Source organism: Triticum urartu, chromosome 3, assembly GCF_003073215.2.
Source record: "Triticum urartu cultivar G1812 chromosome 3, Tu2.1, whole genome shotgun sequence".
Lineage (NCBI taxonomy): Eukaryota > Viridiplantae > Streptophyta > Magnoliopsida > Poales > Poaceae > Triticum > Triticum urartu.
In genome coordinates this window covers 730,089,576-730,113,437 of record NC_053024.1, presented here as the reverse complement: position 1 = coordinate 730,113,437, position 23,862 = coordinate 730,089,576, and the positions used below count along the sequence as shown (strand labels likewise).

The following is a 23,862-nucleotide window of genomic DNA, read 5'->3' as shown; positions in this document are numbered from 1 at the left end:
GGCCGAAGGGCATAAACTCGAACGCCCCTCCAAGAGCTACCCAAAGCGCAGGTTGCTACCCCGATTAGAGGAGGAAGCACTGGATGCGGCCGACCAGCCACCTCGTGGTCGCGACAGAGAGGCCTCTCAGCCCTCCACTCAAGTCGCACCCCATACCAAGGCACGGGAATATGCGCCGGACTTACAAGACATGTTGGAGGACAAGGCAAGGCAAACAAGATCGATCTACGGATCGCGTGGGCGCCCCACGGCTCGAGACGGTAACCGTCATGCCGGCCACAAATTCGGCGGGGCCGAACACAGTAGACAAGGCTCATTGGAGCTACGTCATGGTATAGCCCAGTACAGAGGCGCCGCACACCCACTCTGCTTTACAGACGAAATAATGGACCATCAAATCCCCGAGGGTTTCAAACCCGTAAACATCGAATCATATGATGGCACAACAGATCCTGCGGTATGGATTGAGGATTATCTCCTTCACATCCACATGGCCCGTGGTGATGATTTCCATGCCATCAAATACCTCCCACTCAAGCTTAAAGGACCAGCTTGGCATTGGCTTAACAGCTAGCCAACAGGATCAATCAGTTGTTGGGAGGACCTGGAAGCCGCATTCCTCGACAATTTCCAGGGCACTTATGTGCGACCCCCAGACGCCGATGACCTAAGTCACGTAATTCAGCAGCGAGAGGAATCGGCCAGGCAATTCTGGACATGGTTCCTAACAAAGAAAAATCAAGTAGTCGACTGTCCGAACGCTGAGGCCCTAGCAGCCTTCAAGCACAGTATCCGTGATGAGTGGCTGGCCCGGCACCTTGGACAGGAAAAGCCGAAATCTATGGCAGCACTCACGACACTCATGACCCGCTTTTGCGCGGGAGAAGACGGCTGGCTTGCTCGTAGCAACAATATGACCAAGAACCCTGGTAATTCGGACACCAGGGACAGTAGTGGCAGGTCACATCACAACAAGCAGAAGCGCCGCATTAACGACGACCATGCTGAGGATACGGCAGTTAATGCCGGATTCAGAGGCTCTAAATCCGGTCAGCGGAAAAAGCCATTCAAAAGGAATCCTAGGGGCCCGTCCAGTTTGGACCGAATCCTCGACCGCTTGTGCCAGATACATGGCACCCCCGACAAGCCGGCCAATCACACCAACAGGGATTGTTGGGTGTTCAAGCAGGCAGGCAAGTTAAACACCGAAAATGAAGACAAGGGGTTGCATAGCGATGACGACGAGGAGCCCCGGCCGCCAAACAACAGTGGACGGAAGGGTTTTCCCCCACAAGTGCGGACGGTGAACATGATATACGCAACCCACGTCCCCACAAGGGAGCGGAAGCGCGCGTTAAGGGACGTATACACGGTAGAGCCAGTCGCCCCAAAGTTCAACCCATGGTCCTCCTGCCCGATCACCTTTGATCGAAGGGACCATCCCACTAGCATCCGCCATGGCGGATTCGCCGCATTGGTTCTAGACCCAATTATTGACGGATTTCATCTCACTAGAGTCCTTATGGACGGCGGCGGCAGCCTGAACCTACTTTACCAGGATACAGTGCGGAAAATGGGCATCGATCCCTCGAGGATTAAGCCCACCAAAACGACCTTTAAAGGCGTAATACCAGGTGTAGAGGCCAACTGTACAGGTTCAGTGAGACTTGAAGTGGTCTTCGGATCTCCGGATAATTTCCGAAGCGAGTTAATCTTCGACATAGTCCCGTTTCGCAGTGGCTATCACGCACTGCTCGGGCGAACCGCATTCGCTAAGTTCAATGCGGTACCGCATTACGCATACCTTAAGCTCAAGATGCCAGGCCCTCGAGGAGTAATTACGGTCAATGGAAACATCGAACGCTCCCTCCAAACGGAGGAGCACACGGCGGCCCTTGCAGCGGAAGTTTAAAGCAGCCTCTCCAGGCAGTTCTCCAGTCCGGCCACTAAACGACCGGACACCGTCAAGCGCGCACGGAGTAACCTACAACAAGACCGCCTGGCATGATCCGAGCAGGCGTAGCAATGCGGCCCCAACCCCAACCCTCGCAAAAAGGCGACGCCAGTACTTCGTGTACATAACTACGCTCTAGAGACACCATGGGCACAGGGGGAGGGGCACCATCATGGCACGCCCAAAACACGGCTTAAACCGTACCAGGGGCTGCCGATTTTTTAATTTTCTCTTACTTTCAGGACTTCATCCTTCGGAAGGCCTGTTCGGCAGTTCAATTGTCGCACAAATGATGCAAGAACCAGGGAAGCAGATAAGCCACGCCGCACTACAGAACTCCCAGGTGGTCTCTATCACGAGCAGTATACCCGTTCCGCATACTATTCCGCAGCTTGCCCCTGGAACGGACATGTTAACTAGTCCAACCTTCCACTTACCGCATTATTTGTATTGTTCTGCTTTGATCGCAGCCCTTTTTAATAAACAATGCATAGCTTTCGTCTATCTTTGCATTACCTTTTTTTCTTTATATATGTTCCTTAACGACATGTTGCACCCGTACATGTTGGTATGGCCAAAATACACCAGGGGCATTAGTACCCCAAATATGGTGTGAGAAGTCCGAACACTTTAACAAGTGCGGCACCCCGAACTTATAGCATTATATGCATCATCTCCGAATCATGTCTTGGGTCAATAGTTGGGTTTGCCCGGCTCCTATGTTTTTGTGCCTTACGTTCCGCTATATCGGCTAAGGTAGCACTAGGAGAACCACTGCGATTGTGCCCCGGTTGAGCTGGGTCGAGCACCTCAGTGGAGAAAGCTAAAATTGACTGTCATGATGAAGCGAGAGCTGGTCGCTGTTCGAGAGGTTTTTTCGAGTCCCTAAAGACTTATGCCGCTTAGGGCGAGGAGCCGGCTCTGTCCGGCCAAGGCGTGGATAGCACCCCGAATTCGGTCTTCCGAATATCACGGGCTTCGCCGGAATTTAAAATTATAGAATTCTATGGCTAAGTGAGAGTGTTCACGCATTATAGTCTGATTGCCTTGTTCGTTGGGCTGAGCGCCTCCCTCGAAGGACCCAAACATGGGAAAAAGAGCGCTCAGATTTATCGCCGAACACCCCAGCACTAGCGGCATGGGGGCAGAAGCCAACGACTCGCCATCTCTCAGAATTGATAAACAGCCGCACAGAAGGTAATATTTTAAATTCCAACAGCATTGCTTAGCGCATATAAACAAGTTTTCAGCGCACAGGACACAACAAGCAAGTTTCACTCAAAAATTACATCCCTAGAACATTCATCTGCCACAAGGAGGGCACCCTTCAGAACATCCTTATAATAATTCTCGGGCTTGCGATGCTCTTTCCCCGGCAGTGGCCCGTCCTTCACCAGCTTCTCAGCATCCAGCTTGCCCCAGTGCACCTTCGCACAGGCAAGGGCCCTACGGGCACCTTCAATGCAGACGGAGTGTTTGATGACTTCGAGCCTTGGACAGGCCTCCACCAACCGCCGCACCAGCCCGAAATAGCTCCCAGGCAGAGCCCCTCCAGGCCACAGCCGAACAATGAGGCCCTTCATGGCCTGTTCGGCCGCCTTGTGGAGCTCGACCAGTTGCTTCAGGTGGTCGCTCAGGGGCACGGGGTGTCCGGCCTCAGTATACTGAGACCAGAACACCTTCTCTGTCGAGCTGCCCTCCTCGGCTCAGTAGAATGCGGCGGCATCGGATACACTCCGGGGAAGATCTGTGAACGCTCCTGGAGAGCTCCGGATTCGGGTAAGTAACAGGTAACTCACGTTTATGTGTTTGCTTTGCATAAAGAATGCCTTGCCCACCGCTATCTTTTTCACCTCATCCAACTCCTGGAGGGTCTTCTGGGATTCGGCCTTGGCAGATTTGGCATTTTCAATAGCCACCGCGAGCTCGGACGCTTGCGTCTTCGAGTCAAGCTCCAAACTCTCATGTTTTTCCATGAGAGCCTGGAGCTCTTGCCGCACCTTGCCAACCTCGGCCTCATATTTCTCCCGCTCGGTGCGCTCCGAGGCCGCACTCTTCTCGGCCTCGACCAGCGCTTGCTTAAGGGTCGCCACTTCAGACGTGGCCCCTACATTAGCCACGATAACCCTGTCATTCTTTGCAATTGCACCTTTTTATATATTTTTTCAACAAGGTATTTATTACCTTCATTGTCCTCGAGCTGCTTCTTGGCACGTTCGAGCTCTTGCTCGGACCGCTCGAGGTCCTGCTTTAGCGCGTCCACTTCCGCAGTCAGTGCGGCGGACGCAAGCAGGGAAGCCTGCATATGCATATTGACTCATTTTTGTTAGACTCCTGCGAATTCTATTTGATCCTCTATTCGGCTTTTCTTCCCGAACGCCAAACAGAGCATCAGGGGCTACTGTCTATGCGGTACTATTATTTACACATTCTTTACTTACCTTAAAGCCTATCAAAAGGCTAGTACAAGCTTCAGTCAGTCCGCTCTTGGCGGACTGAACCTTCTGGACCACCGCACTCATAATAGCGCGGTGCTCCTCGTCGATGGAGGCGCCTTGGAGCGCCTCCAACATATTGTCCGGTGCCTTCGGTTGGACGGGGGCCACCGGCACGGCGAACTTGCTCCTCTTGGAAGGAGGTCCCCCGCCGGACTCTGGAACCTCTGAAGGTTCCGGAGCGGTGTCCGGCCTAGAGCCGGACTTGGAGCCACGGGGGGTTTCATCCCCTTTACTCCTGGAGTCCGGGAGGTCGCCTTGCGGCGCCTCCAGGACCACCTCCTCCCGGCTTGGAACCTGTTGAGACAACACTTCGGTGTCGTCCGTAGGTCGGGGGGAGGAAGCCGTCGGAAGCGAGTTCACATCCGACGAGTCCAGTGAGCCACTCGACGACGCGTCGAGCCGGTCTTTGGGTGGGCTGCATAAACATATTCGACGTGAGGGAAAGCTGTGCAATAAATGAATACTATGAATTACTCTGGTATCCGGATACTTACGATTTGGCCAGGGGCTTGGCCGTAGGTGCCCACTCCTCTCCGCCGCCGTCGGTGTCGGTGGAGCAGTCCGGAGGAAGGGTTTTCCCCTTCTTGGACCCTTCGGCCTCCCCAGTTGGGGCGGCCTTCCTTTTCTTCCCTTCCCCCGCTGGAGGGGGAGGGGTCTCTTCTTCGCCCTCCTCGTCTTCACGGGAGGAGTGTGTCTTGGATTCGTCGGATGATGAATCCGACACCTCCGGGCGTCGGGCACTCTTTAGAGTCCCCGTGGCCTTCTTCTTGACCTTCTTCTCCGGCACCACATAGGGTGCCGGAACCAGCAGCTTCGCCAAGCGGGCATCCGCTGGGCCTTCGGGCAAAGGAGCTGGACAGTTGATCTGTCCGGAGGTTACCTGCCAATCCTGTCAAAGGTAAAAGGAGTTTAGATCCCGCATGGAGTCAAACTATGAAAAACTGATACCCTGTAAAAGGAAAAAAAACAGCTTACCGCGAGAGCGTGACGCTGCGCACTGAATCCGCGATCCTCAGTAGGGGATGCGGGAGCCTTGGCGCCCTTGAAAAGCATCTTCCAGGCATCTTCGTACGTCGTGTCGAAGAGCCTGCTCAGAGTCTGGTGCCGCGCCGGGTCGAACTCCCACAGGTTGAAAGCCCGTTGTTGGCACGGGAGGATCAAGCGGATGAGCATAACCTGGACTACGTTGACAAGTTTGAGCTTCTTGTCCACCAGGGTTTTGACGCATGTTTGGAGTCCGGTCAACTCTCCTTTTTTACCCCACGACAGGCCCGTCTCTTTCCAGGACGTGAGCCGCGTTGGGGGTCCGGACCGAAACTCGAGGGGCGCGACCCATTCGGCGTCGCGTGGCTCGGTGATGTAAAACCACCCCGATTGCCACCCCTTCAGGGTCTCCACAAAGGAGCCCTCGAGCTAGAGGACGTTGGCCATCTTGCCCACCATGGCGCCTCCGCACTCCGCCTGGCTTCCGCGCACCACCTTCGGCTTGACGTTGAAAGTCTTGAGCCATAGGCCGAAATGGGGGCGGATGCGGAGGAAGGCCTCGCACACGACGATAAACGTCGAGATGTTGAGGACGAAGTTCGGGGCCAGATCGTGGAAATCCAGGCCGTAGTAGAACATGAGCCCCCGGACAAATGGGTGGAGAGGGAAGCCCAGTCCGCGGAGGAAATGGGGGAGGAACACCACCCTCTCATGGGGCCTAGGGGTGGGGATGAGCTGCCCCTTTTCGGGGAGCCGGTACGCGATGTCGTTAGACAGGTATCCGGCCTTCCTCAGCTTTTTGATATGTCCCTCCGTGACGGAGGAGACCATCCACTTGCCTCCCGCTCCGGACATGACTGGAGAAGGTTGAGGTTGGGAGTGCGGACTTGGGCGCTGGAGCTCGAGTGCGCAAGAATGGATAGGCGAAGGAGGAAGAAGACGTAGGTGAGAAGGTGGATCCTTATCCCCTTATATGGGTGGACGCAACTACATGTCCCCACCAGCCTGGAAAAACTTGCTTATCTCCAAGCGCCGTAATCAATGGCGCGGTTGGGTTACCCACGCCCGTATTGATGAGAATCCCGGAATAAGGGGACACGATCTCTGCTTTAACAAGACGTGCCAAGGAAACCGCCTCGCATAACGCGCTGAGATGGGGCAGCAAAACAGTTCGAATAAAAGTTTGGCCACGGTGTGATGTCACACTACGGAATACGTCAGCAGATTAGATTTGTGTAAATATTATTCTCTCTATGGCAATATGTGGAAACTTATTTTGCAGAGCCGGACACTATCTTTGTGTTCAAAATCTTCTATGAAGTACTTGGAGGAGGAATCCGCCTTGCAATGCCGAAGACAATCTGCGCGCCGGACTCGTCGTCATTGAAGCCTGGTTCAGGGGCTACTGAGGGAGTCCTGGATTAGGGGGTGTTCGGATAGCCGGACTATACCTTCAGCCGGACTCCTGGACTATGAAGATACAAGATTGAAGACTCCGTCCCGTGTCCGGAAGGGACTTTCCTTGGCGTGGAAGGCAAGCTTGGCGATACGGATATACAGATCTCCTACCATTGTAACCGATTCTATGTAACCCTAACCCTATCCGGTGTCTATATAAACCGGAGGGTTTTAGTCCGTAGGACAACATACACATCAACAATCATACCATAGGCTAGCTTCTATGGTTTAGCCTCCTCGATCTCGTGGTAGATATACTCTTGTACTACCCATATCATCAATATTAATCAAGCGGGACGTAGGGTTTTACCTCCATCGAGAGGGCCCGAACTTGGGTAAAACTTCGTGTCCCTTGTCTCTTGTTACCATCCGGCCTAGATCCACAATTCGGGACCCCTACCCGAGATCCACCGGTTTTGACACCGACAATGACGCTGCATGTCGGCCGCAAGAAACCGACTCGGACGCGATGACGCGTACGTCAAACTCACATCTCAAGCAATCTCTCGATACTTTTTCACCCTTCCTCCCGAGCCGCTCGTGCGGGTGGCTCTGGAGGCGAAAACCCTAGCCCCCCTCCTCTGCTCCCCTGGCCGCCACCGCCCGCGCCAGCGGCGGTGGCGGCGCCCAGCCGTCGAAGGTGGTGGGCGAGTTCGGCGCGCTCCGGCGGGCCTCCCTCGCGCGGGGGTCAGGCTGTTGAGTAACGTGATTGTATTAGGAAACATAGGTTAGACTAGGAAATATTCTGGCTTGCCTTGTACTCCAAGTAGATCATGGTACTCCTATATATATGCCCACGAGACTCAAGCAATACAACGAACAATTATTCCACCAAACCTCTCTCTTCTTTCTAACATGGTATCTATCGCAAGTCGATCCTAAACCCTAGGCGCCGCCGCTTCCGCACTCGCGCACCGTCCTCGGGGTGGTCGGCCTCCATGACCGCCGCCGGGGACCGCGCCGCCCGTATCTAGGGTTCGTCCGTCGGCCGTGTTGGTCGGCTGCCCTAGAGTCTTTTTTCCTGATCCTTTGATCTAGGTTTTCTCTTTCTCTCGCCGGTCGCTTTGATCGGCGTCTCCTTTTTGGTTTTCCGGTCTATGTGATCCGGTTTGCGTCGCCCAACACCGCCGTCGACCCCGTGCGCCTGTACTCCAACACCGGCGCGATCGGCCGGCTTTTTCATCGACCCGGTGGCCTCGCGCGACGTCCGTGCGTCGGCCGGCCGGTCGCCCCGACCCGGCGGCCTCGCGTCATGCGGCGGTCCTTCACCGCCGCCGTCCACGCGACGACCCGTCCGTCGATCTACGCCGGCCATGACCGTCTTGATCCGATCGGGACTCCTGCATCACCCCGACCCAGCGGCCTCGCGCCATGTTGCGGCCAATCATAACCGCCCTACCGCCCGCCGCCACCGGCTTCATTTCGGACTCCGCCGCCACCGCGCCTCCACCGAGCGGCGTCCCCGACCTCGCGCGCGATCGGACTGATCACCAGCCTGCCACCGCGATCCGCCTCATCTACGCCGTGCGACCGACCTGGCCCGTCGGTTGCGCATGCCTCCGCAGGCCCCGTGAAGACTGTCCCGAGTTCAGCGCGCCCCTCTACCGGTCGAGCAATGGGCTGCCGCTGCGTCGCCCCGTCGGGCCACAGTGCCGCCGCCCCATGGTTCTTATCCCAGCTGCACCGACCCGCGTCACCGATGCGTCTCCCCTTCGGGCCATAGTACCGCGGCCCGTGGTCCACCGCCGCCCAGAGGCCGTCCGCTGCAGGTCGTCCCCGTGGCAGCACCAACCCACGCGCCGCCACTGCGTCGCCCCGTCGGGTCATAGCGAGCGTGGCATGCGGTCCACACCGTCATCCAGAGGTCGTCCTCGCGGTTGCACCGACCCAAGCTCCTCCGCCGCGCCGCCCCTTTGGGTTGTCGCGCCGCGGCCCGCGGTCCCTGCCACCGCCTCGAGGTTTTCCCACCGGCACCCCGACCTGCCCGCCGCCGTTGTGTTGCCCCTTCGGGCCGTAGCGTGGCGGCCCACGGTCCACATCGTCGTCCACGCGTGTTGACTTCCCGTGGTATGCGTCGCGCCGCCTCCCTTGTCGCGAGAATGCCACCGTCCGCGCCGGTCTTCGTCATGCTGTCGGGTTCTTCGCCTACTTCGAGCACCGCCGCCGCTACCCACGTAGCCGCCGCTGCTGCCCGTCCACCTCCGTCGTCTTCGTCCAGCACCGGCCCGTCGCCAGCATCGCCGTCATCTACCCCGACCACTTCGTCTACTCCGAAAACCGCAGGCGACATCGGCCCCACGCTGATTGACGCCGCAACCGTCGTCGAGTCCTTCTCTGCTGGCCTCTCCGACTTCTTCGATATGGCGTACAACTCGTGCAGGTCCCAGTCTACGCATGCCCGGTGCTGGCAACACCGATGCGTGCCTTCGTCCATGACGTGTCCCCGGGCCTGGCAAGCCTGGTGCGGTGCTTCGTCAACTTCGTCTTCATCCGTCTACACATGCCCGGTGCTGGCAACACCGGTGCGTGCCTTCGTCTACGATGTGTCCCTGGGTTTGGCAAACCTGCCACGACGCGTCGTCAACAACATCTCCTTACCGGCGCACCACTACTTCGACACCACTGCGCCCATGCTAACTCGGCGACCCCTTGCGCCCGCGGCTCCACGACGACTTCCTCGACACCGGCCACCCCGACTCGACATCGACCATGGCATTCTTCGCATGGCTACCTCGACCACGGCTCCACCACCCACGCTCTCAGCTACATCGACAAACGGCACAAAGGGCTACTGCCTGCTTGAGCAACCTCGTTGGTTTCCACTCCAGCCACGACTCCACTCTGTGTCGACCGTTACGACTGTGGGGGGGCGTCGGCTTGCCTTTGGATTCTTCTCCAGTCTCACCGTCTGCGTCGCTACCGTTGTGACTGCGGGGGGATGTTGAGTAACGTGATTGTATTAGGAAACATAGGTTAGACTAGGAAATATTCTAGCTTGCCTTGTACTCCAAGTAGATCATGTACTCCTATATATATGCCCACGAGGCTCAAGCAATACAACGAACAATTATTCCACCAAACCTCTCTCTTCTTTCTAACAGAGGCGTCAAGTGGGCTGCGCGGTGGTCTTCTCCGGTGAGGCGGCGCACGTCCAGGTGCGTATGGAGTGGTGGAGCATGGTCGCAGGTTCGACGAGGAGGTGCTGGTGCACGGCGACCTGCTGGGAGCCGCTGGATGGTGGTCGGAGGGGAGGCGCACCTAGGCCAGGGAGGCGGCGGATCTGGGCCAGGAGTGGTCGTGCGAGCGACGGTCGGGATCTGCCGCGGCGGCCAGTTGGTGTGTTTTGCCCCTACTGGCCCCGGCGAGGATCTGCGGGTGGGTGGTGGAGGCCCGGGCTGAATCCGGGGAGCTTGTGCCCGGGTCAGCGGCCTGCTGCGGGGAGCAGGCGCGCGCGAGGTGGCTCCCCCGTCGTGGCTCCCTGGGCTCTGTCCGCTGCAAGGTTGTCTGCTAGAGGTGGTGTGGCAGCTGCTTGCGGCGACGGAAGATCCTGGTTGTGCTGGTTGTGGCAGGAGAGATGGAGTTGTTGTCACCGGCCGTGCGGGAGGTGGAAGCTGGACTGCGTGTCCTCGGCGTGCAGGGTGTTGGTGTTCAGTGCACTTTGATCACAATGGCGAGGTGTTGCGGCGGCAGCGGTTTGATCCAGCACTGACAACGGCCTCAATTCTTTGCAAGAGGTGGGAGGTGGCCGACTTTACGGATGAAAATCCTGCCTGTCTTCGGTCGGTGTTGGCGGCAACGGCGCCTGTGGGCGTCGTTCCCCTCCTTGGAGGCGTCGCTTAGGTGTGTCGCCATCTCCCCGTCTTGGTTGGTTGCGGTCTCCAGGCGAAAGCCTAGGTCTTGGACCAGCGATGGCGGCGTCCTAGCGCCGTATCTCTGTTGGGAGCATCGTGGAGGGAGACATGGCTTGTTTGGTGATGCAGTCTTCCGGTGCGTGTCGCTAGTCCAAGTAGAGGTTCTTGGGTGCAATATACGTCGATGCCGGTGACTCTAAGACGGTGGCTTTCGCGGGGCCAACCAAGTCCCTCCACCCACTTGCCATCTTCTTTCGGCAATCAAGAGTGGTTGGTGCGTTGGCAAGGGAGGTCCGGTTAAAGTTGCTACTCTTCGTGGTGATCGTGTAGGTCGAGACGCGGCCTTGATGCTCTTCAGGACAAGTTTCTTTGTGTTGTGTTTGTAATGTGTGCGAAGGCTTCTCTTCAGATTAGCTCGGGTGTGGTGTTGATACTAGACTTGTTGTTCGCAACGAGTTGTAGTCTCTTGTAATTGTAAATATGATACGCCTTTGGCGTACTCTCGAAAAAAAACTCACATCTCGCATAAATTATTGGAAAACGATCCGGATCGGGCGTCCCACGGCGCGCTGCGATCGGTTGCTCCCACGCGCGCACACGTCTCCATGCGGCCTCTGCCACACACCGCCACCCCGTCTTCCTCGCCCGCTCCCCTAGAGCTGCTAGCTCGTGCTCCTCCGCCGCTGCACCTCATCGGTGATCAGTCCCAGTGCCGCACGAAGCAAAACCCATCTCTTCTACCCTGGTTTCATCTAGCTCCCGCTACCCGCCGACCCCCACGCACGGGGCTGCGCCGAGGAGGCCATGCATTGATGCCGGCGACCATGACCAGCCTGCCCGTGGCCACCCATTGCTGCGACGGGAGGCAACCGCCCTGGCCGTAGCCTCCTCCTCAGTCATGGCCATCATTTTTACAGGAGGATAGGCCCTTTGCCTCATTACAATGTATACACAGTCAAAATCCTATATATCTAAGAGATTCATCTCCACTAATTTATTTATCTCAACATGCAAGCATGCCACATCACCATACAATTATGAATGGGATAAGACCCACCTCATCATGCAACCACGCATGGAAAAAACCAACCACCACATGCAACCACGCATGAAAAAGAATTCATTCTATTATTCTACTTATATTCAACAAATATTTTACAACTGTACCTAATAAAATATACTAAGTTATATACATTTTTTTATTTTGGTTCACATGTTATCAAATATCATCTAAATATACTGCAAACGATTCCCGCAACAACGTGCGGGTTATCATCTAGTTCTGACAATGACTATGACGATGTGAGCCTGGCCGATGCAGCATGCTGTACTTAAAGGTTGTCTTTTTTCGATTACAATTTTTCCGGAGAGGGGTCGAAAAAGGAGGTTTCCAGGAAATCTTTGTTTCTGGAATTTTTTTCATCCAAAATTTCAATTGAATTTTGACTTCTGTTTTTACCTTTTAAAGTAGGGCACCGCTAGGCGCCGGTGCGCCGGCCGAAAATTTTGGCCGGTCCAGCCCTAGCCGTTCGATGCAAGCCGCATGGCGGTTGGATCTGGAGCCAAAAGAAAAGAAATTCGCCTCAGCTTCTTCTTTCTCCTGCTCAATCCCCTCGCTCGGGCTGCGTGGCACCGCGGATCCTATCCCTTCCGGTAACCGTCCTCGTCGCCAGTCCACACCCTCGCCGGCCATCCCTGTCGCCGGTCCCCACCCTCGCCGCCCGTCTCCGTTGCCGCTTCCAACCCTCGCCGGCCGTCCTCGTCGTCGCCGCGATGCATGAAACAACTGCATCTGCGGTTGCAGCTTGCAGCGGCGACACTTGTAGCTCTCCCCGGTTGTAGCTCCGCCGCCGCCCCTCGTCGTTGATGCTCATCGCTGCACGAAATTGCGTCGACGACGGCCACCAGGCTATCAAACTGTGATTGCAGCTCCGGTGGCAACACACGTCGGTTGAAGCTTTTCGCACATATGATTGAAGCTTTCTCTACAACGGATGCAACTTTTCATATTATGCAGTGTATGGTTGTGGCTTTCTCTTTAATGGTTGTAGCTTTTTTCATCTACGGTCGAAACTTTTCTATCAACGGTTGCAACTATTTTTCTTTGTAGCAGTCTTGGTTAATGCTTTATCTATGGTTTTGGTTGAAATTTTTTTCATCAAGGGTTGTAACATTTTATGTGAACGGTTGTAGCATTCCGCCATGGCAATGAATGCTTGTAGCTTTTCATATATCTGGTTGAAGCTTTTTTCCATGGCCACTGAAGCTTTTTCACTCACCGGATGAATCTTTTTTATGCAGTGGTTGAAGCTTCTCCTGCGCCAGTCATAGCCTCCTCTCTTTCTCTGGCTCCAAGAAAAAAGGGTTAGTCGTAGCATTTTGTATCACCGCTTGCAGCTCCGTCGATTGCTGGTCGCAGCTCCACCGCCGTCGGTTTGGTGGTTCCAGCAAAAAAGAAGCCGCTCGCAGCATTTTGTACAACTGGTTCCAGCTCCGATGACTGCCGGTTACAACTCGTCTGCGGGAAGGTGAGGATGCGCAGGGGACTGAGAGGGGAAAAAGGGGAAGGAGGAGGCACTGGCCCTCTTTCATGCCGTTGTGCTGCATGTGAGCCGCGGAGATGAAGGAACCAAGCAGTTGCAGCGGCGTCTAGTGTGTGGCGCGGGGTAGAAGAAAGAGGAGGTGGGAAAAACGGTTCGTAGAAGAAAGAGGGAGGCCTGGGCGACGCACGATCCGGATTGATCGCAAGGCCCACGTGCGTCCGGCGCAAGTTTCGGCCGGCGCACCGGGTGGGAACGTTTCCCTTTAAAGTATTATAAACATAGCCCTATATATCCACCAAAAGACTCTCTATTCAACTGCTCAGCGCACCGTGTTTCGGTCCGGAGCTCTCACAGGTTCGAGATACCCTGAGCTGAAAGTTAGGGAGCAGAACAGTATCAAACAGAACCTAAAAGAAGGAAGTGTGCACGGAGCCAATCTGGTTAGTGCAATTAGTTCCATGCAAATTCTCACCGCCTTGGACTTACAAAAGGAGAGGCAAAAATGAAAGGCTGGAAAATGACAAAAATAGAGTCAAATTACAAAATAACACTTTCTCACTTTTCTTACACAAAACCACTTTATTAGCGTCCTTTGTATCAGTTTACCACATATTGTGGTCATTTGGGCACAAAACCACAACTTTTAGAGCTAATTCTAGTGAGTAAATAGCAAAAAACTACGACGTTACGGGCTAGGGTTACAGAAAAATACCATTTTTCTTAATTTTCTAAAATGCTACAACAAATTTGGTTCGATGTTTCAAAAAACCCAAATGAATAAATGACCATGTGATTAAAAATTGGTCCAGTTTGTGACAGGTCCGGCCCGCCCCTAAACAAACCGTTTGTTGACTTTTTGTTTGGCCACTAACTTACATGTGGGGCCCACACGTAAGCCTCTCTTCTTCCTCTTCTCTTTCTTCTCTCTTTACGTTATCTCTCTCCCGAGTACCAAGCCATAGCCGGCGCTGCCACAGACGGCCAGTACCAAGGCCGGCGCGCCCAGCCCCACGCCCGGCAAAGCCAAGGCCACGACGCAACAACCCTTGGAGCTCTGCCGCATCGCAGTCGCCGGTTGGGATCGCCACAACGCTCCATGGCTGTGGGGAGCCGCCGTCGCGTGCCATAGTCACCCGCCACGCACGCCATGGCCATGGGGATCCCCCACCACGGGCGCTACAGGCAGCCGCTGCTGCGCACCATGGGCAGCGCCCGCCGCCGCGCGCCATGATTAGCACCTTCCTATTGTCGCTGGACGCGTGCAGGAGCTGCCCTCCTCCTCGTCGGTGCTCCTAGGTGACGAGTTGGGGCTCCAGCGTGACGACGTGGACGAGCGCCTCACGAGCTCACTGGCGGCGGGCGAAGTAGGACCCGACTGCTTTTTATTTTTTGGAAAAAATATGGGGACCCGATTGCTTTTTTGGAAAAAATACGAGGTCCCACATGTAGGCTTCACTTGTCATAAAGGTCAACCTTATAGTCAAAGCTAACGGTGTTGCCACATCAGACCTGATGGGTGGGCCAGCGTTGTCATAATCATGGTTAAAATTAACGCTTCATTCACTAGTGTTTTTTGGAACATCGAACCAAATTTGTGGTGGCACTTTGAAAAATTAAGAGAAGTGGTAGTTTTTCATAACCCTAGCCCGTAATGTGGTAGTGTTTCGCTATTTACTCAATTCTACTTCTAGGTTCGAGTTGTCCGGTTTCAGAGGTGGGTCAAACCTTGATGCCCAGTTGCCCATGTAGAATATATGAATTGCACAATGTATTGCTCTCGTGCATAGACACGTATATATGATGTACAAAGCTGGGCCACGGACCTCAACTATACAAGGAACTAGGAGGCGGGCCCAATACACAATATGCACATAACATATATACTCAACACCCCCCGCAGTCGAAGCGGCACCGCGGCTGACGCAAAGACTGGACCGGAACTCCTCAAATGACGCCGTAGGCAAGCCCTTGGTCATGATATCTGCAAATTGTTGGGAAGTAGGGACATGTAAAACACGAATATGGCCAAGGGCCACCTGTTCCCGAACAAAATGAATATCCAACTCAATATGCTTGGTCCGTCGATGATGCATCGGGTTAGCGGAGAGGTAGACCGCCGAGACGTTGTCGCAGTAGACCACCGTGGCACGGTCAACGGGGCAAGAGAGCTCTTGAAGCAGCTGGCAAAGCCACGAACACTCGGCGACGGCGTTGGCCACCGCGCGATACTCAGCCTCAACGCTGGAGCGAGAGACCGTAGGCTGCCGCTTGGACGACCACGAGATGAGTGAGGGTCCAAGGTAGACACAATAGCCCGAAGTGGAGCGACGAGTGTCAGGGCAGCCCGCCCAGTCTGCATCGGAGTAGGCGGTGAGGGCGGTGTCGACAGAGGCGTGAAGCGTGACGCCAAGATCCATAGTGCAACAGATATAGCGGAGAATCCGCTTGACGGCAGCCCAGTGAACGTCTCGAGGAGCATGCATATGAAGACACACCTGCTGCACGGCATACTGGATCTCCAGTCGAGTCAGAGTGAGGTACTGGAGAGTACCAACGATAGACCGATAGAAAGCAGCATCCGAAGCAGGAGAACCATCCGTGGCAGAAAGTTTGGCCTTCGTATCAACAGGCGTAGCGGCGGGCTTGCAGTTAAGCATGCCAGCGCGCTCCAGGAGCTCGTGAGTGTACTTCTGTTGATGAAGGAAGAAGCCATCCGGACGGCGCACCACCTCGACCCCGAGAAAGTAGTGCAAAGGACCCAAGTCCTTAATGGCGAACTCAGCGCGAAGACGAGCCGTGAGCTGACTAAGGAGACCAGCCGTACATGCCGTCAAGATGATGTCGTCGACATAGAGCAGCAAGTAGGCCGTGTCAGAGCCTTGATGATAGACGAAGAGCGAGGCATCCGAGCGGGTAGAGCGGAACCCAAGCTGGTGGAGAAACGCCGTGATGCGCTGGTACCAAGCGCGCGGAGCCTGCTTGAGTCCTTACAAGGACCGCGAAAGCAGGCACACGTGGTCGGGAAGCGTCGGGTCAACAAATCCGGTGGGCTGCTGGCAGAAGACCTGCTCCTCGAGGTGACCATGGAGGAAGGCGTTGGAGACGTCCATCTGGTGCACCGGCCAAGCACGGGAGACCGCAAGGTGGAGAACCGTGTGTATCGTGCTGGGCTTGACGACCGGAGCGAAGGTGTCGATGAAGTCGATGCTAGCACGCTGTCGGAAGCCACGAATAACCCAGCGCGCTTTGTAGCGATCAAGGGTACCATCAGGACGGAGCTTGTGTTTAAAGACCCACTTCCCGGTAATCACGTTGGCGTGCCGGGGACGGGGAACAAGCTGCCACGTTCGGTTGCGCAACAGGGCATCAAACTCCTCTTGCATCGCAACCATCCAGAGCGGGTCACGAAGAGCGGCTCGAACGGAGGATGGCAACGACGACGGCTCAGAGGTGGACGCCACATGGACGTAGTCATCCGAGGTGTAGCGCGAGCTCGGGCGGAAAACGCCCGTACGGGCGCGGGTGACCGGACCGGCCACAGGCGCCGAGGGGGCCGGGGCGCAGGGGGCGCCGAGGGGGCCGTGGGCCCCGGGGGTGCCGGGGGGGCCACGGGCACCGGGGGCATCGGGGGGGGCCACGGGCGCCAACGTCGGGGGCGCCGGGGGCGCCGAGGGGGCCACGGGCACCAGGGGCGCCAGGGGGGCGCGGGTGCCGCGGGCGTCAACGTCGGGGGCGCCAGCGCCGCGGCTGTAGGAGGCGCCGCATGCGGGGGGCGCGCCTCAAAGCCAGGGGCGGGCCAAAGAAAGGCGCGCGAGCGCCCTGGGAGAGGCGTCGAGGAGCCCGCGTCACCGGTGGCGGGAGGAACAGCCGGGGGTACCTGGTGAAACGGAAACAGATGCCCATCAAAGTAAACATGGCGGGAAGTGAACACACGGTGGGAGACGGGATCGTAGCACCGATATCTCTTGGAGTTGGAGGGGTAGCCGATGAAGATGCAAGCGACAGAACGAGGTGCGAGTTTGTGAGGAGCGGAGTCGGCAATGCTAGGATAGTAAAGGCACCCGAAAATACGCAAGCCATCATAAGATGGGGGCGTACCGAAGAGAAGATGGTGAGGTGCATAGTTCCACCGTGGGCGGCAAGGGCGAAGGTTAAGGAGAAGAGAAGCAGTGGCGAGTGCGTCCGGCCAGAAACGAGGCGGCACATTAGCATGGAACAGGAGTGTGTGAACACAGTCGTTCAGAGTGCGAAGGACACGTTCGGCTCAACCGTTCTGCTGTGAAGTATACGGGCATGTGAGACGAAAAATTGTGCCATGGTGCGATAGAAAAGTGTGGAAAGCAAGGTTGTCGAACTCTTTTTCATTGTCAGTCTGAAGAGCAAGGATGGGACGCCCAAACTGTGTGCTGACATAGGAGTAAAAAGCCGTCAAAGTGGAGAGTGCATCCGACTTTCTGCGCAAAGGAAAAGTCCACACATAATGAGAATAATCATTAAGGATAACCAGATAATATAAATACCCCGAATTACTAGGAACCGGAGAGGTCCACACATCGCTATGGATCAACTGAAAAGGAAAAGAAGCTATGTTGGTGGAGTTATTGAACGGGAGGCGAACATGTTTGCCAACACGACAGGCATGACAGGTGTGATCCTCAATCTTATGACAACTGAAACTGAAACTCCTAAGAATATGACGAAGTGTGACGGGGTTGGGGTGACCCAAGCGAGCGTGCCAGAGATCAACTCCAGCAGAGAGAGCGACCGGTGCGGTGGTGGTGGATGAGGGCAAATGCACCGGATAGAGCTCGTCGGGGCTATCACATCGATGGAGTACTATCCTGGTTCGAGCGTCCTTGACACAAAAACCAAGCTCATCAAATTCAACAGTGACAGAATTGTCACGAGTGAAACAACGAACGGAGATAAGATTCTTAATAAGGTGAGGAGACACAAGTATGTTAGACAAAGATAAAGACGTAGAAGTAGAAGGAAAAGAAGTGTGCCCAACATGTGTGATAGGAAGTGTGGAACCGTCGCCGACAATGATACGGCGGTCGGTAGAGACAGGAGTGAAGGAGGCAAGGTTATCAGGATGGGCAAACATGTGAGCCGTGGCACTGGAGTCCATGTACCAAGCACCACCTCCAGTGTAGTTGTTCGTCGTAGGAGCGGCATGCAGCTTGGTGAGGAGCACCGGGTCCCAAGGCACCGGCGGCAAGGCCGGCGAGGAGGGCAAAGACGCCATGGGAAAGCCGTAACCGCCGCTCAGCTGCGGTGGTGGATACTCGCCGTACAGCTGCGGAGCCGCGTAGTACGCATGATGCACCGAAGGGACCGCGGGTAGCGAGTGGCCCGCTAACGACCCTCACCATTATCCGGAAGACTCGTACGCTGGTGGAGCCCTGTACGCAGACGAAGACCCGAACGTGGAAGTGGGGGAGCCCCGTATGCCCCGTATGTGGGAACGAGCGTGTCGTAGGTGGCGGCCGCCCCGTACGACGATGGGGCCGGTGGCGGAGCCGCGCCAGAGGGCACCGGCGGCGGGGTGGCAGAGACGGCGGCGGACGAGCCGGCGGACGCCATCGTTGGTCCGACGGCAGCGGTCGGCACGGTCGACGCGGTTGGGCAGCAGCAGCAATGCGGTCGGCGATGCGGTTGGCAGTCGCAGGCGAGTGCATCAGGCGGCGCGCCTGATGGCATCGCGGGCGGCACGCCTGATGGCATCGCGAGCGATGCGCCTTGCGCGGCGCCGTACGCATGGCCGTACGCATAGCCATGCAAGGGCAGCGAGGCAAAACAAGGCTGATCCATTGGCTGGCCTTGCATGGAGTCGTTCGCATGGCCGTACGCGTAGCCTTGCAAGGGCAGCGAGGCAAAACAAGGCTGGCTCGTTGGCTGCTCCACGGACGGATTTTGACCCGCTGACTGGTGACCCAACCAGGACACAGAAGCCCCGTATCCATGCGGAGACGGAGAGGGGCAGCGCCGTAGTGAGCGGCGGCGGCGGGGTCAGAGGCCGAAGCGGCGGCCGGGGCAGGCGGAGATCGCGGTGGCGGAGGCGGCGACAGTGCGGAGGCCATCATCGAAGCGATCGGTAGGGAGAGAGAGGGGCGGCGGCGGCAGCGGCGGCGCGGAGGAGACACGCGGCGGCGGCGGCGGAAGGCTAGGGTTAGAACCCGGAAACTGATATCATGTAGTAGAATATATGAATTACACAATGTATTTCTCTCGTGCATAGACACGTATATATGATGTACAAAGGTGGACCACAGACCTCAACTATACAAGAAAATAGGAGGCGGGTCCAATACACACAATATGCGGCGGGCGAAGTAGGACCCGACTGCTTTTTATTTTTTGGAAAAAATATGGGGACCCGATTGCTTTTTTGGAAAACATACGAGGTCCCACATGTAGGCTCCACTTGTCATAAAGGTCAACCTTATAGTCAAAGCTAACAGTGTTGTCACATCAGACCTGATGGGTGGGTCAGCATTGTCATAATCATGGTTAAAAGTTAACGCTTCATTCACTAGTGTTTTTTGGAACATCGAACCAAATTTGTGGTGGCATTTTGAAAAATTAAGAGAAGTGGCAGTTTTTCATAAACCTAGCCCGTAATGTGATAGTGTTTCGCTATTTACTCAATTCTACTTCTAGGTCCGAGTTGTCCGGTTTCAGAGGTGGGTCAAACCTTGATGCCCAGTTGCCCACACATCAACTCAGGATGGAGTCGATAGTCTCGACAATAAGATCTTGTGATGGTGCTTTGGGCGTCGGCGTGGTCAGGGTTGGATCTCCTCGTCCGACCTTTGACTTCTTCTCCATGTCGACAGATTGTGCTTCAAATCATCATTTTGGCGTCTCCTAGCAAGCAACACCTGGTGACTTCTCAGCCATAGTTACGATGGCTCCCTAATCCTGGATGGGCATGTTGAGGTCCACGCTCCATGGCACGTGTTGTGCAGAGGTGGTCGGGGACTACTGCTGACCGAGCTGCTTGATTGATGGCGTAGTAGTACGCCATCTGCAGCTACTCTTGCCAGGCCGTAGAGTGCATCGACAGTGGCACCTGATGGGTCGCCGCAGCTGGTAGCTTCCCTCTCCTCTGTTCCCGGTGGTGCATGTTGTGTGTGTCGCTGAGTTGATCTACGGGCGGCTAGCACCTTTAGATCCTCTGTCTTCGCCTCAGGCCAGTGGCGGAGCCACCTCCCGGCGACCCCGGGCAGCTGCCCGGGCTAGTCCAAAAAATTACTACTAAGCATTACTGATAATCTATGATTAGAAGACTTATTTCTTTGGGTAGGTCGCAGCTCACGCTGTCACAGTTCAGTCATGCCCGGGCTGCATTTATGGACTGGCTCCGCCACTGCCTCAGGTGGAACTTCGAATATCTTGATTGGGTCTATGTGGCGGTGGCCAGCGAAAAGAGGCGGGAACTAGGGTGAAGGACGGAGGCAATCAGAACAAAAAGGGAGTGAAAAGCACGGGAGAGTACTACCTCAGATAAGTACAGGAGAAAAAAGTTCTATATGGTGAACGTGCCAAAATTTAAAGATATACTACCTCCCTTTATTTTTGTATTAAAATTCGTAACTTCCTTTATTAGTAGGTATAGATGTAAATGTAGAATATAGATGAAAAACAGAAGAACATTTTTTTATGGGAGGCTGCTTCATGGATTTACAAAAACAGGAAAAGGAAAGGCCGTTCAAATAAAAGGTTTGGAAAAATGTCGACTATTAATTAATGAAAAATTCACTAGTTTAGTTTTTTCCTTAATTAATTATTAGTACCAATAAAATTAGAAAGAAATGATGTCTTGAAGAAGTTCCACGAGCCGATCTAAGCATGATTTAGTGCAGTTTTACAAAATGCTGCTCCATGCCTGGACTTGGAAAATGACGAAAAAATACCTCAGAAAAGAAAAGGAAAACGATAAAAAAATAAAACAAAAAGTATGACAGCTGTGGGGTTTGAACCCACGCCCTTTCGGACCAGAGCCTAAATCTGGCGCCTTAGACCACTCGGCCAAACTGTCTCAGTGCTTAATTTTAAATGTTCTCCTCTATATTCGAAGCAAGATTAGTACTCTGTTTATCCCTTTTGTTTACCACACAGCTTTCCAAATGATGAGAGCTACTACAGAGTAATGGGACTGATGGACAACGATCGGTCTCCAAGTAAACTGATAACCGAATCATCAGGGAAACGTGAGTCATTTGACTTGGGCTGTTTTGATGGTTGCAATATATTCTACTACTCTGTCCTATATAATATAAAAGCATTTTTGACATTATAAAAAATGTTTTTATATTATGGGACGGATGAAATAGTACACTGAACCTCTTTGTGGTCACACATGAAGGCGTCGATTTTATTCTCGTCCTCCTGCCTGGTGCATTCCCGCCTGCTACATCTTGCATGATGTGTCCTGGCGTGGATTTTTGCTGAGTGAGAGGGCGACCTCTGCTGCCGTCCCCCACGGCGCTCCGACCCACAAGTGCAGCCAAAATAAGATGGTGGCTATCAACCATCTCTATCTTATCCTGGTACAGAAGAGTCACTGGCATGATCTTGGTTGCTTACCTCCATGAAGAAAGCAAAGTTTTGTGCCCCATTCTTCTTCTTATTTGGTATCTTTTGGACTAATGCCACATGTTTGTTGATTCCCACTCTCCCTCGGGTATTTCACAAAGTAAACTTCACCACCTTCCATGCATATTGTCATCTTAGCATCCCACCTTCAACAATTGGGCATTTCCCTATTGTGACATCTGACGTAGTAGCCATGTTTCCTTTTGAGCGCTTTTTGGACTCCAATAGTCTCTAGCAAGGTGACCCTTCTTGGCACAGTTGAAGAACTCACATATCTTCTTTCTCTCATCTGTCAGCTACTAATAATCTTCTTCCTTTTTTTTTCTTTGAGCCCCTCTGGGTAGTTGTTCTCCTTTGGGCACCACATTTCACCTCTTGTCCATTTCTCCTTCACTGCTTCTCATCCTCTTAGTGGACTCCTCTTCCTATTGATATAGAATACCTCATCTTCATATCACTCTATAAAGGTGATTATGCTAATCTCCTTGGCTAACGCCTTCTAATTAGCCAATAAGTTCTACAGCTAAGGATGGTTGTAACGGCTATCCTCTCACCACGGCCATGGTTTATGATCCTTCTCATCCTCCACCGACCTTCTCTTCAGGATGCAGGCATGCAGCTAGGATACACAACATACATGCTTTACTTATGTAAAGTACTAACTAGTACTGGAAGTGTCGCGTTGATACCAACAAGCTCATTTTTTGGTACATTGAGCCATGCCTCATTCTTCTTTGAGAACAATTTTGCAGTTTCTCCTTAGCCACTCCGTCGTCGCCACATCTCGAATGTAGGCCGTCCTCCCTCGTGTTTTTCAAAGCAACACGCAGTCTTGCCCGCCTTGATGTGCCACTTCCATAATGTTTCTACACTCCCTGAAAGAGTTGTATCAGTGCTTGCAATGACCTCCCATGAATCCTGACCTTGTAGGAAGGACTTCATGTAGCTCAACCAATAGCCATAGTTGTGGATAGCCATAGTTGTGGCTATTGAGACTCCTCAAGCCACTCCTTTTGTGCTCATGATACCTAATATCTCAACTAATGCCCAACACATGCTTCCTAGACTAGCTATCTTCACAGTACCATACAGCCCCCTTCTTAGTGACTCGAAACAATGAAGAGACCCATACTCACCAAAGACGACACCTCTTAGTGACTACCGAAGGCACTATGGATAGAACAAAAGGCGGGACGAAGGTAAACAATTAGCTCATATGGGAATGTGGTGCAAGAGACAATGTTTTGTTAACTTGTTTAGGAACTAGGACCTTAGAAGAGTTGAGGTAGGAAAGTCACGGCACTTTCTTAGTCTGGTCCAAACAGGGTTTCAAAAGTCTTTTTCAGAGATGTTTTTTTTGCTAGAAGAAATGAGTTTCAGAGTGGTGTATTTTAATTTCCATTTGGTATTCATTTGATCTAAAAAATATATGGGAACATGTATTTGCTTCTTTAAAAAGTGATACCCTAAAAAAGTGATTCGTATGAAATGATTGAAAGTAAAAGAAGTGGGCAGAAAAGGAAGGTTATGAGATGAAGAATTTCCATGATCCAATCTAGAAGTGAGTAGTGCAGTTTTATGAGAGACTACTCCAAAATCTGTGGGACTTACCAAAACGGAAAAAGGAAAGGAACGATGGAAATAAAATAAAATAAACAAAAAGTATGACAGCTGTGGGATTTGAACCCACGCCCTTTCGGACCAGAGCCTAAATCTGGCGCCTTAGACCACTCGGCCAAACTGTCTTGATGACTAATTCGATCTATTACGTTAAATATTGTATACCAATTACAACTTGTAGCGTGTGTTTTTTTTGTGTGTGCGAGCAACTTGTAGCGTTAAAGAAACTGAAATAATATTCCACTGTACCTTCTTTTTTTTCTCTCGAAAAAAGTGTCTTGCTTCCCGTATCTAGATATTTGCGTCTATCCAGGCAAGAAACAATTAAATGAGATGCTAACTGGTAACTTCTC

General features: G+C 53.8%; 2 non-coding genes across 2 annotated transcripts; both read right to left on the bottom strand.

Moving 5' to 3' along the window:
- Nucleotides 1–21,252: 21,252 nt before the first annotated feature.
- On the bottom strand, nucleotides 21,253–21,332 carry TRNAL-UAG. The gene has a single exon. It is a non-coding gene; the product is annotated as a tRNA-Leu (tRNA).
- Nucleotides 21,333–23,554: 2,222 nt separating this feature from the next.
- TRNAL-UAG lies at nucleotides 23,555–23,634 on the bottom strand. Its single transcript has one exon. It is a non-coding gene; the product is annotated as a tRNA-Leu (tRNA).
- Between the last annotated feature and the right edge of the window lie 228 nt (nucleotides 23,635–23,862).